The following is a 19,390-nucleotide window of genomic DNA, read 5'->3' as shown; positions in this document are numbered from 1 at the left end:
TTGTTAGAAATTAAGAGGGGTGTTTGTGGCGGGAGTTTGACAGTGGAAACTTTAATTTGTTGATAGATGTCACAACAAAGGAAATAATGCTTGGTCTCTTTGTAAAGACCTGGCCACCAACAATGGGCCTGCAAGATCGAAATTGTAGCCGCCACGCCAGCATGGGCAGATGCCACCCCCTCATGCGCTGCTTTAATCAACCCTGGTCTTATGTCTTTGTTGGGGATGTCCCTTACGCCTACACTTGGTATTCAAACTTCAGTGTTCAGGCGATCCCCCATTCAATAAGTATATTTATTAGGAAATCCTTTAGGATAGGCCAAACATCAGCCGTAGCTCTCACGGCAGCCCAAATGTCTGCGTCAGGTTTAGAACTCGAGCGAGTCACTGCCGCCACAGTGGCTACTGCCACTGCTGACTTTGCAGCTTCATCAGCCAGTGTATTTCCAGTAACATGTATTCCAACGTGCTGGTGTCCAAGTGTGTGTACAATGTGGACATTTGGTAGCGTCTCTTTCAGACGCTCTTTCCCCCACAGAAGTCTGTGTTTAATGGTGTTGCCTTTAGAATCTCTGAACCCATTCTGGCACCAGTAATGCAGTTATTCATTAAAGGACTGGACACAATAATACGAATCACAAACAATCAGAGTAAGCTGTGCAGGATCCGTGTGTTTCAATGCCATCAGCAGAACTTTTAGTTCTGCCAATTGTGCTGTGCAATCCCCTAGGGTTTGCGTAAAGGTATGTAGAGGACAGAATTTATCACCCTCCATGTAGCCACTTATGACTGTGCAAGCAGCAGAATATTGATGTTTAGTTCCAATTGCAGGTTGTGATGAGCCATCAGTGTACATGACTCTATGATATTGTTCAATAGGCAATGTATTTGCTGGAACTGGGTATTCTATTTCATATTGTAAGAATTCTTGAGTTTGTAGCTTTGGGTCAAAAATGTAGTCAACATCAGTGGCTATCCGAGACATAGCCCATTGTATCCAACGTGGATGTAGTGCTTTTGCGATTGGAACACTAGCTTTTGTAACAGCCTCTAAGGCTGGGATCGGACAAATGACAATAATGCGTTTTCCTTGGGCAAGAGGTCTTTCTTTAATTACAGCCATCTGTACAGCAGTGAGAATTTTCTCAGTGGGAGCAAAGCGTTGTTCTGCCATTGAGTATAAGTGTGATTTGTATACAATCGGGACTGTCTGACCTTCATTAAATGTCACATAGGTGAAACCAATGGCCTTAGCTATTATTCTGATGACCAAATGTGTTTTGTTGTCCCTCGTATATAAGTGTTGTGCTGCAAGCATATCTGTCTGCAACTCTCGTAGAATGCGTGTGTTCAATTGTCCAGAATTTACTTGAAAAGTCGGGATGTATCAAATAATATAAAAGTTTTATGCGTGTGGCATAATCTGGAATGTAAGTTCTGTAAAAATTTAGGAAACCCAATAGAGATTGAAGTTTTTTTATCGTGTTTGGTGGTTGTGACTGTGCGCATTTCTCTAAGAATTGTGGCGCTAGGCTCTTTCCTTCAGTTGACAGCTCATATCCCAAGAACAGGACACTGAGGAAGGCTATTTTTGTTTTTTTTAAGTGGAATTTTTAGCCAAATTCAGCAAATCCTACAACAATGCAGGCTACCCGTCTTAAATGTTGTAGTAATTCATCATCCGTAAGATAGATATCCTCTACATAGGACAATGCATCAGAGTCAATCTCGTGCAAAATTGCAGTGACACGAGCTGCGAACAGTCCTGGGCTGTTCTTATACCCCTGAGGTAAACAACAGAATTTTTTCTGGGAGCCTTGTGCACTGAAACTTTTTAAGTCTCTACTCTCAGGCGCTATATTCTGGCAGAAACAAACATTGGAAATGTCCAGTGTTGTTTTGTATTTTTTACGCACTATGTTGTTCATTAGCGCTGTGCAATGCGAGTTTTGGATAGCATAAGTGCGTGTATGACTGTTTAAACGTCTGTAGTCTAAGACTATTCTGTATGAATGGTCTGGCTTAGCTACTGGGAATAATAGATTATTCATTGGTGAGACACAGGGTTCAATTACGCCCTGGTACTCTAATTGTGTGAGTATTTCTCTCACTGGTGCTTTTGCTTCATATTTTATAGGATACTGCGGTTGTGGTTGAGGTTCACTTTTAATTGGAATTACATGGTAGGGGGATTCTTTATCCCATCCTACGTGATTTCTGTATAATGCAGGTGCTTGTGCTAAAGCTCATTCAATGGAATAGGATTCAGCGAGTTCCTCTGGAACAAGGGGCGAGAAGGAAGGCTTAATGACCTCTTCTCCATACAGGCAGGTACGGACAAAGTCAGATGGCCAATCTTGTTCAGCCAACAAGATATCATATACTTTCACTGAGCGTTCCCAAAAGATTGCGTCTATTGTGCGTTCTATGTCTCCTTCTAACTGTAACATTACTTTGTACACACTGTCAGGCGTGGAGACTCGCATGTCCGCAGTCTCTACTTGCATGAAGTCATCAGTTGCTTTCACCTCCAGATGCTCTAGAAGATTCTGGCGAACTACTGTGACCTCTGCCGCGCTGTCTAGCAATGCTAGAGCCCAATTCTTGTTCTTCAAGAGGACCCTCTTCCTGAGTGGCATGTCGGACTGCAACTGCTGCCACTTTTTTCTTTTAAAATTGTGGTTTTTGTTGGGCGGGTTTCTTTTCCTTTTTAACAGAAACCCCCATAGAGCGTTGTGATTCCTGTCTCGGTTTCACGTACTCTGTTCTTCACTCTGATCGCCCACCTCTCTCATTTCTTTTTTATGATGAGTCCTGAAAGGAACGAGATTGGCGTGTATCAGTATATTGATATCTATCAGGCGTTTTTATATTATATCTGTTTCTGAGATTATACCTATTCTGTGGGGACCCAATACGTGGAGATTCTCCCCTCTCTTTCTTAGGAGTCTGTTGTTTATTACCCTCAGGTGCTTGCTTCGGGGTATCTTTATTTGATTTACCCTGAAATTGTGTTTTTTGCGGTCTGGCCCTTAAGCTATCTCGACCAATACTTGAATAGGTCTCTACTATTATATTAGGCAGCTCTCGTTCCTGATACTGTTGTGGAACATCACGGAGCCGCATGCGCAATGCAAGTGCGACTGCTTCCCCTTTAAGATTACTTAAAATGATTGAAGATATTGTGGCAAAATTGCCCATCAATTGCATCCCCAAATCTAGGGCCGGGGCAACCCAGTATTCACCTTGAATTTGTTTCAACACCTCCGGTAAATTGGCAAGTTTCGATGTTCTATGTGCGTTTGAATAGAGCGCGGCAAACACCATGCCTCAAGTATTACAGCTATCTACTATAGGGACCATCCCAAAAGGTAAGCACATTGTTAATATTCTATGTTTATCCTGAGGTCCCGTATGGGGAAATACTGCCTCCAGCGCATTAATTTTCTGAGCTAACCAAAATGGAGTTTCCTCTCGTTTGGCGGTTACTTTACCCATAATCGAATGTACAGTCGCAGGATTTATGCCTGGCGTTGCTGCATGTGGATGTGCTGGAGCAGCACGTGCTGGGTTTGTATTTAGTGTTTGCATCACAAATTTTACTAATCGTCTATATATCGCTATTATTCAACATATAAACGCCGAACCTCAGGTACTGCTAGATTTGCAACCGTAGGATGAGGTGTCTAGGTGGCCAATAAAGGCCAGGTAGGACCGTCATTACTTATTGGACCTAACCTTAGTGGTAATATTGTGTGGGGTAGGGCGCCATCAAGCCAATTATTATGTTCTTGATAAGATAGAGGTATCTCTAAATATGCGTACACTCTGTATTGTCCAGGCGCATTTGCAGGTGTATATTGGTGAAATGTATTTGTGTTCCCATCAACTGCTGGAAATGTGACCCAAGAATAGAAGAGTTCTGTTCTATAAGCTGCATGGGCATCCACCACAAATGTGACTGGACCCCCCTGGGCTGGTAGGCCATGTGCTAATAAATGTGCAGTTAGAGGTTGTCTCATATTAACTGCTACTTGTACCTGCTGTGGATTTGCCATAATAGTGACACTATGAGTTCAGAGAAGGCACACCAAATAGGGCTTTCCTTTTAAAGTTCAAGCTTGAACAGCCTCCAGCCGCAGTAGGATAGCCTACGCAGCTGTGGTGGAAACCCTCACTACCACGGACGTCTCCGCATACGGTATTGAGGCGTCATTTTATATAATGAGACAGAGATACTTCGGAGGACCCAAAAATTAGAGCCTGACCAAACGTAGGCGGCGCCATGTCGCATAGGCTCTCATTATTCTAATGAGACTACTGGATTTTGAACAGCAAGATCGTCCGCGGTGTGGGAGACTGAGTCCAACCCTCTGCAGGTGACACCTGTCGCTCTAAATCCGGGTTTTGCTCTGGCCAACTAGCAGTGCCTCATCTCTACCGGGGGATAGTGACGACTGGGCAGCCGAGCGCATGACATATTAGGCTTCTCAGGGAAGTCGTGGTCACTCAGGTCGCATCCGGTTCTCTCACTTACAATTCAGTCTCATATATAAATGACAAACAGAAGCAGTATATGTTTCAATGACTAGTTTAATAAAACGACTGCATCCTAGATAGCAAAGCGTGAGCTGCAATAACCAGGACGAAACAACATGATAGTATTAAAATGGTGAGGAGAAGAGTGAAGCATAAAAACAACGCTATCATAGTGTCACTATAGTCGAGGGTCTATTTCCTATGTAGGTTATAATTTGAGCACAGCATGTTAAGCTCTAATTCTGCCTTTCAGGTTCCCCTGGGAAGACATCAACCCCCATACCTGAGCAAAGGCCTGTGGTCTGCGTTAGCATCTGTAGCAAAGCGTTCAGCAATCAGCATACAGTCGTGGTTCCCTGGCTGGAATCTCCCTCTATCGTGTAATGAACAAGGAAGTGTTTATATAACAACACAGCTGATATTCTGAGAAAATGTCCCTACATAAGGATGTGCATTTTCTACGAATGTTGGAGACTAAACTTCTACCATGTTCACCGGCAATGTATCGAACTATAGCCTAGAATGACGCACAGAGTGATCAAGAATGTCTTGTTTGAGAGCACAGTGCTGGTCTAGGCGAAAACAGTTAGATAGATAAAAATAAAACAAGACCGTAAAAATGGTTATTGTAGAAAAAACAATGCAAAGCCGAATAAAATATATCTAGGTTAAAGTGCACAGTGGCCTAGTGTGCTAAAATAATGTGCATGGAGCTGTAACTAAAATGGCTACACAACACCCTCACCTTGTCGGTGGAAAGTGGTTAAAAGCCAAAGCTAACATTTTATTGCTAAAAAGCTCAACCTAAGACATACATAAAAACCAAGTCAATTTGGACAAGTTAAAAGGACACACAAGCATCCTACGTGTCAATTTAAAACATAAGCACGTGACTTATAACCAAATTAAAAAGACATGTCAATTTAGAAAAGTTCCAAACTAGGTATGAGCCATGGAGAACAGGAGATCTTCCACTTCGGCAGATGTCAAAGCTGGAAAGTCCTCGACCAAAAATGATTAAGGAGCAGGTGTGTTCCTAGCCCCAGTGTCAACCAAGGCAGCATGCCGTGGAGTGCCCATTGATGAGTTGTGAACAACTTCCTCCAGGAAGGGTAACTCATAACTAGCTTCACACAGCAAACGCAACCTCAATGCGCATGTCCGGTAATGAACCCTGAGCGAGAACATCAACAGATCAGCATCTACTGCAGGCAAGCGCTGCTGTGAAAGGCAGACCTCCAGTGCATGTTCGTAAGGCACCGAAACACGGGCTGCACACAATGCAAAACTGGTCTGAATGACAAAGATCAGCCACACTCCAATTGCTCCAGGAGTGTTGCTCCAAAATACTGCATCATACGGTCACAACACAGCTGCGCCGATGGGAGCGCCGTCATTTCTCCTCATTGCGGCAGGGCAGCCATTGCACATAAACAACAGTAACAGCAAGATGCCAGCTAATAAATCCAAAGTTATCGGAAATCCCTAAAAAATACTACAGAAAATTGAGTGGATAGCTGAAGGTATCAAACCGAATATGGAGGAGAGGGTGTGAACAAAACCAGAACCAACAGCTTTGAAAAAATGTGCGATTCCAGTTGTACTGGACGCATTAAACATTCGTCCCACGTGTTCACCAAAGTGTCTCGGAAAGTTTGTATTTAACAGGGACTGTATTTCTGCTGATGACCTTGCCACTTGAAGTGTGTAGGTCTCGCGCGCACATGTAAGGGCCACATGCTTTTGAAACAGTAAAGCCTTGAGCCTACTTAATCTGTCAAAATTCACGTTTGAAGTAGCAATGCAACGCCAAATATCAGCTGCCTCCCTAATTCTAGTGGTGGAAAGGAGTACGTTCCCGCAGCATGTAACGACCTTAGAGACCGAAACAATGCAAACTATTCTGGCTTGCATGCCACAACAGTCTTCACCATTGAGGAGGACATAGCTGCCGTTGACAGAAGTCTTGCATTCCCTACCGCTAAGAAAGACTTCTTTCATGCCACTGAAGCATTTGTACGAGAAGGGACACTCCACACCTCATGTATGTAACTATCTCCTAGCTTTTCACATCTGCCCACCGGAATGTGTTTTAAACAGGAGGTGAATTGAAGCGTTGAAATGGACAGATTAATAACCCCATGTATTAACCACTCAGCAGATGGCATTTCGGCCACAATAAAAGGCAATTTTTCCAATTTTTCGATGTTAAGCATGACATAAGTCGCTTTTTTCTTAGCCATTAGTTGTTGTTGTTGCGTTAGCTTAAAGGAAGAAAATATCTCCCTTGCACTGACGTGTTGCCATGGAACGCGACCCGCCTTTAATGTTTGATGCGTCCAACCCAACTGCATAATGGACCTGATCTGACTCTGTCCATGGTGGAATGACGACATATCTGATTGTATAATGTCTTTGGCAGAAGAGACAATATTATTTATGGTATATATCCGGTCGGACAAGGTGTTAATCCCATTATCCACAACAGCAAATGCCTTTTTCAGATTTTCCTGATCTATTTGCCTTAACCGGGCAGCAGCATCTTGTTGAGAAAGTTTCCAAATTGCATTATAAATTGTATATAAGAAACGCTTCCTACGTGGTGTTCTGGGACCTAACAAGAAATCTTGTAAGTCACTGGAGTTAGACAGGAGACTGAGGTGTTCTCTAACCGCGTCTAGTGAGGATGATTTTAGCCATTGCTGGCATAATTTTCCCACACTATGGGGGTCATTCTGACCCCCGCCGGCGGCCTCGCGGGAACCGCCAGAAGACCGTACCGCGGTCGAAGGACCGCGGCGGTCATTCGGAGATTACCGCTGGGCTGGCGGGCGACCGCCAGAAGGCCGCCCGCTCGCCCGCCCAGCGGTAAACCCCCTTCCACGAGGATGCCGGCTCCGAATGGAGCCGGCGGAGTGGAAGGGGTGCGACGGGTGCAGTTGCACCCATCGCGATTTTCAGTGTCTGCCACGCAGACACTGAAAATCTATGTGGGGCCCTGTTAGGGGGCCCCTGCAGTGCCCATGCCAATGGCATGGGCACTGCAGGGGCCCCCAGGGGGCCCACGACACCCGTTCCTGCCAGCCAGGTTCTGGCGGTGGAAACCGCCAGAACCAGGCTGGCGGGAAGGGGGTAGGAATCCCCATGGCTTGCAGCGCCGCCGTGGAGGATTCCTAGGGGCAGCGGGAAACCGGCGGGACACCGCCGGTTTCCCGTTTCTGATTGCGGCTGTACCGCCGCGGTCAGAATGCCCATGGAAGCACCGCCAGCCTGTTGGCGGTGCTTCCGCCGTCGTTGGCCCTGGCGGTCCATGACCGCCAGGGTCAGAATGACCCCCTATATGTTGTAAATATACCCGCGTGCTCTGAAGATTTATAGCGAGGGTCTGGCCTACTCGTCCTAAAACCCCCAGAGGAGTTAATAAAACGTTGATGACACCCATTGGTATCTATTGGCCACAATAACCACCCGCCAGGATGTGTCAGTGAGGCATTAAATGTACCATTCTGGACCCACTCATCGAGCTCATTTTCAGTTGCATTTGTATATTTTTGCCATTTATAAAACTTTGCGGGGGCAGGAATACTGGGCATGTTTAATTCCTTAATTTTAGCTAAGGTTAAACAACTTCTATAAATTTTGTATTGGTCATTAATATAAGTATATCCTTGGTAGGTGGTACTTTAAAATAATATGACTCAGCATTCTTTTGATTGTGCCCAGAAAAATATGCAAACTTTTCAGAATATGTTTTAGAACTCCCCTATGGCGGAGTCGGACAATGTTCCCATTGCGTGTAATTAAAAACAGTTCTGGGGCTGCTCGCTCTATGTATGAAATGGTGCCCATAATAATTATAGCAAAACATATCACCATAATTTTCTTTAAATTGGTAAACATCTTCGTTCTTAAAGACAGTATAGTATTGCAATTCAGTCATCATAGAATTAACTGTTCTCACATCCCTATCATCAGAAACAATGTCTGGTATTATTATATCATTCATTGATGATTTGAACACATACGGTATTTGAATAACTTCTGTGTAACCATATAAATCAAACATTACTTTGTCCCATACAATCCCATCAGGAATTGGCACTGCGGAAATGTTCACAAAAGATAAGTCTCTTCGGACTTTATGCGATGAAAAATGTGGCTTTAAAACCTCCTCCACCAGTTCAACTGTTGATCTTTCAGGAAGAAAGTGACCATGTATTAATAAGAAAAAGGTGATGACAAAACCAATCCAAAGTAAAAAGGCTAAGATAGTCAAAGAAAGCCAAAGGTAGTTCTATGGGAAAATAAAATAAGTTTCTTTAAGCCAGTTTGTTAGCTTACGTGTACTTGACAAGCCAGCTGTCGAAGAGGCGAATGAGTCTGCGAAGTCATCGTTGAAGTCGGCAAAATATCCAGAGGCAGTTTGTGCAAATGGCGGAGCCATTGTCAGCGGTGGAATTGGTGTTTACTGCAGTGGCACATTACAGATACCATAATCCGTTTGAATTGGAGTTGAGTTAACTTGGTCAAATGTTTCTAAATTAGTTGACATTAGTGGAACTAATGCAAGATCATCTTCCACACTCCCAAAGCTCGGAGAGGTGTCGGTGTTGGTGTAAACAACTTGTAGAGGAACTTCTTCGCCAGTAGTGAGAGGGATTCGGGAACTACTGGATGTTCCTCTTGGTCGGCTGTGCAGGATCGGCCACATGGTGTAGTTTGACATTGTCGATAGAGACAAAACGATTTTCTTTGGCACCTGCCAACAGCGGTAGAATGACAGTTCTGATACTGTGTATCCCCAATACAGGGACTGGTGCTCGATAATAAGGGCCAAATTCCTTTTTCACAGCGACTTACTCGCGTACAAGATCCCCAACTTTGGGAATCCAGCCGGTAGATGTTACAGGCATATCCTTAATTCCTGTGGAGGCGGCACTGTTGGAAGAATTATCATCACGGAACTGTTGCAATTCCTGTAAGACAGTGACACATTCATTTATGTCAAAAGGTGTTTCTGCTGCCACCACGCCAGGACCATCAAGATCCAGAACATACATTTGAGTTCTGAACAGGCACTCATATGAAGTACGACCCCCCCAGGGACCTTCTAGGCAGATTATTTAGTGCTCTCTGGACTCCATACAGGTGGCTAAGCCAACTTCGACCCATACCTAGGACTCTGGCTGTTAAGGATTGCTTTAAATTACGGTTTAATTGCTCCACAATACTATTTCCCTCGGGATGAAATGGTGACGAGTACTGGAGGTGGACCCCCAATGAAGCCATGGTGTCCCTGAATGCCCTTGAGGTGAAAGCAGGGCCCTGATCTGAATGGAAAGCCGCAATTGCATATGTACTGATAAAGACTTGCAAATCTTTAATAACAGTCCCAGCGTCAGCTGAGCATTGTGGCCACACCCATAAAAATCGGAAGCATGAATCAACAGCGACTAAAATATATTTGTATTCACTACCAGGTGTTAGGGGACCACAGTGGTCCAAGTACACACACTGTAATGGTTTGTTAGAAATTAAGAGGGGTGTTTGTGGCGGGAGTTTGGCAGTGGAAACTTTAATTTGTTGATAGATGTCACAACAAAGGAAATACTGCTTGGTCTCTTTGTAAAGACCTGGCCACCAACAATGGGCCTGCAAGATCGAAATTGTAGCCGCCACGCCAGCATGGGCAGATGCCACCCCCTCATGCGCTGCTTTAATCAACCCTGGTCTTATGTCTTTGTTGGGGATGTCCCTTACGCCTACACCTGGTATTCAAACTTCAGTGTTCAGGCGATCCCCCATTCAATAAGTATATTTATTAGGAAATCCTTTAGGATAGGCCAAACATCAGCCGTAGCTCTCACGGCAGCCCAAATGTCTGCGTCAGGTTTAGAACTCGAGCGAGTCACTGCCGCTACAGTGGCTACTGCCACTGCTGACTTTGCAGCTTCATCAGCCAGTGTATTTCCATTAACATGTATTCCAACGTGCTGGTGTCCAAGTGTGTGTACAATGTGGACATTTGGTAGCGTCTCTTTCAGACGCTCTTTCCCCCACAGAAGTCTGTGTTTAATGGTGTTGCCTTTAGAATCTCTGAACCTATTCTGGCGCCAGTAATGCAGTTATTCATTAAAGGACTGGACACAATAATACGAATCACAAACAATCAGAGTAAGCTGTGCAGGATCTGTGTGTTTCAATGCCATCAGCAGAACTTTTAGTTCTGCCAATTGTGCTGTGCAATCCCCTAGGGTTTGCGTAAAGGTATGTAGAGGACAGAATTTATCGCCCTCCATGTAGCCACTTATGACTGTGCAAGCAGCAGAATATTGATGTTTAGTTCCAATTGCAGGTTGTGATGAGCCATCAGTGTACATGACTCTATGATATTCTTCAATAGGCAATGTATTTGCTGGAACTGGGTATTCTATTTCATATTGTAAGAATTCTTGAGTTTGTAGCTTTGGGTCAAAAATGTAGTCAACATTAGTGGCTATCAGAGACATAGGGGGTTATTACAACTTTGGAGGTGGTGTTAATCCGTCCCAAATGTGACGGATATACCACCAGCCGTATTACGAGTTCCATAGGATATAATGGACTCGTAATACGGCTGGTGGTATATCCGTCACTTTACCGTCACTTTTGGGACGGATTAACACCTCCTCCAAAGTTGGAATAACCCCCATAATCCATTGTATCCAACGTGGATGTAGTGCTTTTGCGATTGGAACGCTAGCTTTTGTAACAGCCTCTAGGGCTGGGATCGGAGAAATACCAATAATGCGTTTTCCTTGGGCAAGAGGTCTTTCTTTAATTACAGCCATTTGTACAGCAGTGAGAATTTTCTCAGTGGGAGCAAAGCGTTGTTCTGCCATTGAGTATAAGTGCAATTTGTATACAATTGGGACTGTCTGACCTTCATTAAATGTCACATAGGTGAAAGCAGTGGCCTTAGCTATTATTCTGATGACCAAACGTGTTTTGTTGTCCCTCGTATGTAAGTGTTGTGCTGCAAGCATATCTGTCTGCAACTCTCGAAGAATGCGTGTGTGTTCAATTGTCCAGAATTTACTTGAAAAGTCGGGATGTATCAAATCATATAAAAGTTTTATGAGTGTGGCATAATCTGGAATGTAAATTCTGGAAAAATTTAGGAAACCCAATAGAGATTGAAGTTTTTTAATCGTGTTTGGTGGTTGTGACTGTGCGCATTTCTCTAAGAATTGTGGCGCTAGGCTCTTTCCTTCACTTGACAGCTCATATCCCAAGAACAGGACGCTGAGGAAGGCTATTTTTGTTTTTTTGAAGTTTAATTTTTAGCCAAATTCAGCAAATCCTACAACAATGCAGGCTACCCGTCTTAAATGTTGTAGTAATTCATCATCCGTAAGATAGATATCATCTACATAGGACAATGCATCAGGGTCAATCTCGTGCAAAATTGCAGTGACACGAGCTGCGAACAGTCCTGGGCTGTTCTTATACCCCTGAGGCAAACAACAGAATTTTTTCTGGGAGCCTAGTGCACTGAAACTTGTTAAGTCTCTACTCTAAGGCGCTATATTCTGGCAGAAAAAAACTTTGGAAATGTTCAGTGTTGTTTTGTATTTTTTACGCACTATGTTGTTCATTAGCGCTGTGCAATGCGAGTTTTGGATAGCATAAGTGTGTGTATGACTGTTTAAATGTCTGTAGTCTAAGACTATTCTGTATGAATAGTCTGGCTTAGCTACTGGGAATAATGGATTATTCATTGGCGAGACACAGGGTTCAATTACGCCCTGGTACTCTAATTGAGTGAGTATTTCTCTCACTGGTGCTTTTGCTTCATATTTTATAGGATACTGGGGTTGTGGTTGAGGTTCACTTTTAATTGGAATTACATGGTAGGGGGATTCTTTATCCCATCCTACGTGATTTCTGTATAATGCAGGTGCTTGTGCTAAAGCTCATTCAATGGAATAGGATTCAGCGAGTTCCTCTGTAACAAGGGGTGAGAAGGAAGGCTTAATGACTTCTTCTCCATACAGGCAGGTACGGACAAAGTCAGATGGCCAATCTTGTTCAGCCAACAAGATATCATATACTTTCACTGAGCGATCCCAAAAGATTGCGTCTATTATGCGTTCTATGTCTCCTTCTAACTGTAACATTACTTTGTACACACTGTCAGGCGTGGAGACTCGCATGTCCGCAGTCTCTACTTGTATGAAGTCATCAGTTGCTTTCACCTCCAGATGCTCTAGAAGATTCCGGGCGAACTACTGTGACCTCTGCCGCGCTGTCTAGCAATGCTAGAGCCCAATTCTTGTTCTTCAAGAGGACCCTCTTCCTGAGTGGCATGTCGGACTGCGACTGCCGCCACTTTTTTCTTTTTAAATTGTGGTTTTTGTTGGGCGGGTTTCTTTTCCTTTTTAACAGAAACCCCCGAAGAGCGTTGTGATTCCTGTCTCAGTTTCACGTACTCTGTTCTTCGCTATGATCGCCCACCTCTCTCATTTCTTTTTTACGATGAGTCCTGAAAGGAACGAGATTGGCGTGTATCAGTCTATTGATATCTATCAGGCATTTTTATATTGTATCTGTTTCTGAGATTATTCCTATTCTGTGGGGTCTCCATACGCGGAGATTCTCCACTTTCTTTCTTAGGAGTCTGTTGTTTATTACCCTCAGGTGCTTGCTTGGGGGTATCTTTATTTGATTTACCCTGAAATTGTGTTTTTTGCGGTCTGGCCCTTAAGCTATCTCGACCAATACTTGAATAGGTCCCTACTATTATATTAGGTAGCTCTCGTTCCTGATACTGTTGTGGAACATCACGGAGCCGCATGCGCAATGCAAGTGCGACCGCTTCCCCTTTAAGATTACTTAAAATGAGTGAAGATATTGTGGCAAAATTGCCCATCAATTGCATCCCCAAATCTAGGGCCGGGGCAACCCAGTATTCATCTTGAATTTGTTTCAACACCTCCGGTAAATTGACAAGTTACGGTGTTCCATGTGCATTTGTATAGAGTGCGGCAAACACCATGCCCCAGGAATTACAGCTATCTACTATAGGGACCATCCCAAAAGGTAAGCACATTGTTAATATTCTATGTTTATCCTGAGGTCCCGTATGGAGAAATACTGCATCCAGCGCATTAATTTTCTGTGCTAACCAAAATGGAGTTTCCTCTCATTTGGCGGTTACTTTACCCATAATCGAATGTACAGTCGCAGGATTTATGCCTGGCGTTGCTGCATGTGGATGTGCTGAAGCAGCACATGCTGGGTTTGTATTTGGTGTTTGCATCACAAATTGTACTAATCGTCTATATATCGCTATTATTCAATATATAAACGCCGAACCTCAGGTACTGCTAGATTTGCAACCGTAGGATGAGGTGTATAGGTGGCCAATAAAGGCCAGGTAGGACCGTCATTACTTATTGGACCTAACCTTAGTGGTAATATTGTGTGGGGTAGGGCGCCATCAAGCCAATTATTATGTTCTTGATAAGATAGAGGTACCTCTAAATATGCGTACACTCTGTATTGTCCAGGCGCATTTGCAGGTGTATATTGGTGAAATTTATTTTTGTTCCCATCAACTGCTGGAAATGTGACCCAAGAATAGAAGAGTTGTGTTCTATAAGCTGCATGGGCATCCACCACAAATGTGACTGGACCCCCCTGGGCTGATAGGCCGTGTGCTAATAAATATGCAGTTAGAGGTTGTCTCATATTAACTGCTATTTGTACCTGCTGTGGATTTGCCATAATAGTGACACTATAAGTTCAGAGAAGGCACACCAAATAGGGCTTTCCTTTTAAAGTTCAATCTTGAACAGCCTCCAGCCGCAGTAGGATAGCCTACGCAGCTGTGGTGGAAACCCTCACTACCACGGACGTCTCCGCATACGGTATTGAGGCGTCATTATATAAAATGAGACAGAGATTCTTCGGAGGACCCGAAAATTAGAGCCTGACCAAACGTAGGCGGCGCCATGTCGCGTAGGCTCTCATTATTCTAATGAGACTACTGGATTTTGAACAGCAAGATCATCCGCGGTGTGGGAGACTAAGTCCAACCCACTGCAGGTGACACCTGTCGCTCTAAATCCGGGTTTTGCTCCGGCCAACTAGCAGTGCCTCATCTCTACCGGGGGATAGTGACGATTGGGCAGCCGAGCGCATGACATATTAGGCTTCTCAGGGAAGTCGTGGTCACTCAGGTCGCATCCGGTTCTCTCATTTACAATTCAGTCTCATATATAAATGACAAACAGAAGCAGTATATGTTTCAATGATTAGTTTAATAAAACAACTGCATCTTAGATAGCAAAGTGTGAGCTGCAATAACCAGGATGACACAACATGATAGTATTAAAATGGTGACGAGAAGAGTGAAGTAGAAAAACAACGCTATCATATTGTCAGTATAGTCGAGGGTCTATTTCCTATCTAGGTTATAATTTGAGCACAGCATGTTAAGCTCTATTTCTGCCTTTCAGATTCCCCTGGTAAGACATCAACCCCCATACCTGAGCAAAGGCCTGTGGTCTGCGTTAGCATCTGTAGCAAAGTGTTCAGCAATCAGCATACAGTCGTGGTTTCCTGGCTGGAATCTCCCTCTATCGTGTAATGGACACGGAAGTGTTTATATAACAACACAGTTGATATTCTGAGAAAATGTCCCTACGTTAGGATGTGTATTTTCTACGAATATTGGAGACTAAACTTCTACCACGTTCACCGGCAATGTACCGAACTGTAGCCTTGAATGAAGCACAGAGTGATCAAGACTGTCTTGTTTGAGAACACAGTGCTGTTCTAGAAGAAAACAGACAGATAGATAAAAATAAAACAAGACTGTAAAAATGGTATTGTAAAAATAACAATGCGAAGCCGAATAAAATATATCTAGGTTAAAGTGCACAGTGGCCTAGTGTGCCAAAATAACGTGCATGGAGCTGTAACTAAAATGGCTACACAACATTCTAAGCACCCTTCTCAAAGCACCATGACTTGAACTTGAGCTGAACTACATAGACAGCAAGAACCAACTAAAACTAGTCCTGTGCTTTACCAGATTGCATGTGAATTCCCATGACAAACATTATTTGTATTCACTACTTAATATCATGGAGGGCTCCAGAAAGAACTACTTGTTAAACCACAAATAAAAAACCCTGAGCTAATATGCTGTGGCAATTTTGTAGCAATTTAGGACGCCACGTGTCATGCTTCTGGCAAGACAGGGACCCCCCATCTATCGCAGAATGGGCTCAGGAGACGTACCACTTTGCCAAAGTGAAAGAACTGGTAAAATGCCAACATATAGTACAGCTGGCTAGAGGTCAAGTCTACAATGTAACTACCTGCTGGTGGAAATGGTCTTTTAAACATTTCTGTCAAACAAATGGTTCTTAAAGCTGTTACATTCAACACAAAAGTAATACATGTTGTGTTATAGTCGCGTGCATGACACTTGCATGTGCCTAGATATAGAACCGTGGGGGTAGAACATGGATTGAAGAATGTGTATGGCAGATTGCTGTTAGCTTGAAGGATATACTGATATGTTCCAACTGGCTCGGCGTAAATAAAGGTTAAACACAATATACCTGCTTTTGCATGGCATATTTACTACATAAATTTAGCGATCAGCGGAACCTCGAATCTATGTGGAACAGGATAGCTATGTGCCATGCAACTGAGAAAGCGCACCACCGGCACAGCGAGGTGTTGTGGAGCACGTCAGGAACTGGTGCTGTTTTTTTTTAATGGGACAGCCGGCTGTGAAGATTGGTGTCTGGTAGCACTGTACGTGGAGTGGGCTGGCCAGTCAGTGAGGACGCAGTGACATACGTGAGGAGTGTCGGACTGGACCTTCAAATAAGCGGTTAATTACACGTAATTGATATATTTTTTTTTTCTTATTGATTATTAACTTGACGCTTACCTCGTGCTTGGATGATAAAAACCGTTGCGCGTGTCTCCTGCTAGAACTGAGAGGGGCTGCAGCGGCTGTATTGTGGCACAAGCTCAGAACGCGGTGACATATGGCTTAACACCACGTCACAGTAACAGAAATAAAGAGAGGACTTTAGACACAGCAGCCATATTTGATTCAGGCAATTAACGTTTAGACGTTTTTGCAGATTGCCGCCATATTGGATAAGTACTTTGACTACATAATGACAACAATGGATGAGGTTTCGATGTTAAAAAAAACTATTATTTTCCTAGCTATTTTTTTTGTGGATTATTTTTTTGTTGGTGATAAAGATTTCCAAAGTTCAAAGGAAGGAAATGTTATTACTTCTTTGGGAGAATGTGTGCACAATCATTTTCGCTCACTCCTCCTATTCCCTTTTTCCCAAGACTGGGGAACTTAATATGAAATGGAATGATTGGAAAGATTATTTTTTTAATTACATAGTTGCAATAGAAGATGAGAGTGCAGAAGTGTTCTCTATTGTTAGGAAAAAAACTAATTATTTTACATTGTCTGGGACCTGAAGGACAGAGCGTATTCACCCAAATGGAGAAAAAACAGAGGGCAAGTGAGGATACGGATGTCTTCAGGCATGTATTGGAAGACCTAGACACACATTATCAACCGGTTGTGTGTGCAGCTGTGGATAGATACAATTTTTTTCAACGCAAGCAAAGCAAAGATGAGTCCGTGAAAGATTATGTATCTGCTCTAAAGAAATTGGCAATAACTTGCAGGTTTGGGCACCTACATGATGAACTGATCCGGGACCACATCATAATGCATTCTAATAATAGTGGAGTACAAGAGAAACTGTGGGTTTGTGAAGATGCTCCTTTGAATGAAATTATCACCATTGTCAAGAAAGCAGAGTTGTCTATACGATGTGCTAAAGCAGCATTATATAATGGGAATGATAGTGATGTGGTGTGCAAAGTGATGCAGGAAGAAAAACAAAATATACATCAGTAACAATGGTTCTACACATAAATTGGGCACCAAGAAAACTCAGCAGGGGAAGGTTACCTGTTATAGATGTGATAACAAAAGGACATTATGCGAGGGACAAGTGCTGCCCAGCGTCCAAGTCAAAATGCGCCTTTTGTGGAGTGGTAGGGCATTTCGCCAAGGTGTGCAAAAGAAAGACAATTGAGTCTTTTGTGAAGTGTGTGGATATTGAACAAGACTGCCATACAGAAAGGTGTGAGTCAGATGATGGTGATTACATTCTAAGTATAGACAATTTCATTTTAGGTACCTATGAGCTGCAGAGCAAGCCTGTTTGCGATATCAAAATTGGAGGTATTCAGATACAAGTAGTAGCAGATTCTGGGTCACCTTTCACAATTATCTGTAATGATGTTTGGAATGAAAAATTTGCTAATTTATATGGAAGTGTTCTATCACCATCGTGTGTACAACCTGTTACCTTTACGGGAGAAAAGAATCCCATGGTGGGTTCTGTGGATTTGATGATTGAGTTCAAAGGCATGAAGGCACCTGGTACCTTGTTGGTGGCAGAGAAAGGACCTTCTGTCTTAGGATGGAAGGACCAGGAAGCTTTGGAAGTCGTCTTAAACCCTAATAGTGTCACACAAGTACTACCTTTGGAGGAACCGAGGAAAACTCTTAGAGGTAGAGTTATTGTAAAACTTTCCACAGGTGTTTTCTGGCAAGGTAGTTGAATTGTTGAAGTTTAATCACAAAATTGTACTTAAAGATGGGGTTACCACTGTTTCCCACAAGGTAAGAAACATACCTTTAAGTATGAGGGAAGCTGTCATGAAGGAATTAGATAGATTGAAGAAGGATGGTATAATAGAGCCCATTGAAAGTGCGGTGTGGTTAACACCATTAGTTGTAGCTCATAAGACCAATGGGCAGATTAGGCTTTGCGTAGATTTTGAGGGAGCTTAAAAAGTGTATTGTTGGTGATAAATTTCCTCTACCCAAGATTGAAGAGCTTTTATCTAAATCGAAGGGCTGTCAATGGTTTTCCACCATATATCTCAAGTCAGCGTAACATCAAATCTGTTTACATCAGTCAAGTAAGAAATTTACATAATTTAGAACACATTTTGGGTGTTATAGATTTACTTGTATGCCATTTGGTTTGGCTTCTGCTGCAGCGGTGTTCTAACGGCTTATGCACAGGTTATTAGGAGACATGGGTGGTCATTCTGACCTCGGCGGTAAAAGGCGCCTACCACCGGTCAGAAATCCTCCATAATTCCGCCGTGGTCGCGGTAACCCGCCACGGTCATTCTGACCCGCAGCAGCCAAACCTCCGAAAATCCGACAGCCACAACAGACCGCCAGACCAGCGGTCGGCGGAAAAGTGGAGGTGACCAAACCTCCACCGTCACGCCAACAGAAATACGCCCATCCCATTACGACCCACGAATCCACGCGGCGGTCTTTCAAACGCGGTTTTCCATTGGCAGTACACACCGCCGCGGTCAGAATACACACAAACGAACAAAACTCAGCCACATTGGCCGATTTGAATTCCACACACCTGATACACATACACACACCACTCCCACACACACAATACAATATAAAACACACACCCACATCACCCACAAACCCCTACGACCAAAAATTCAGAAAGAAGCACTGAGAGACACATCAGCGATCACAGAATACCATCACACAGAGGCACACTACACCATCACCCACACAATATCCACACACAAAACAACACACACCACCACACTCAACACACTTAACTACACATACTCCACCCCACACATCATACACACCACTCCATGGCACCCCAAAGACACCCCCGCTTCTCAGACGAAGAACTCAGGGTCATGGTGGAGGAAATCGTTCGGGTAGAGCCCCAGCTCTTCGGCA

Source organism: Pleurodeles waltl, chromosome 3_1 (genome assembly GCF_031143425.1).
Source record: "Pleurodeles waltl isolate 20211129_DDA chromosome 3_1, aPleWal1.hap1.20221129, whole genome shotgun sequence".
Taxonomy (NCBI): Eukaryota; Metazoa; Chordata; class Amphibia; order Caudata; family Salamandridae; genus Pleurodeles; species Pleurodeles waltl.
This window is presented reverse-complemented; position numbering follows the sequence as displayed.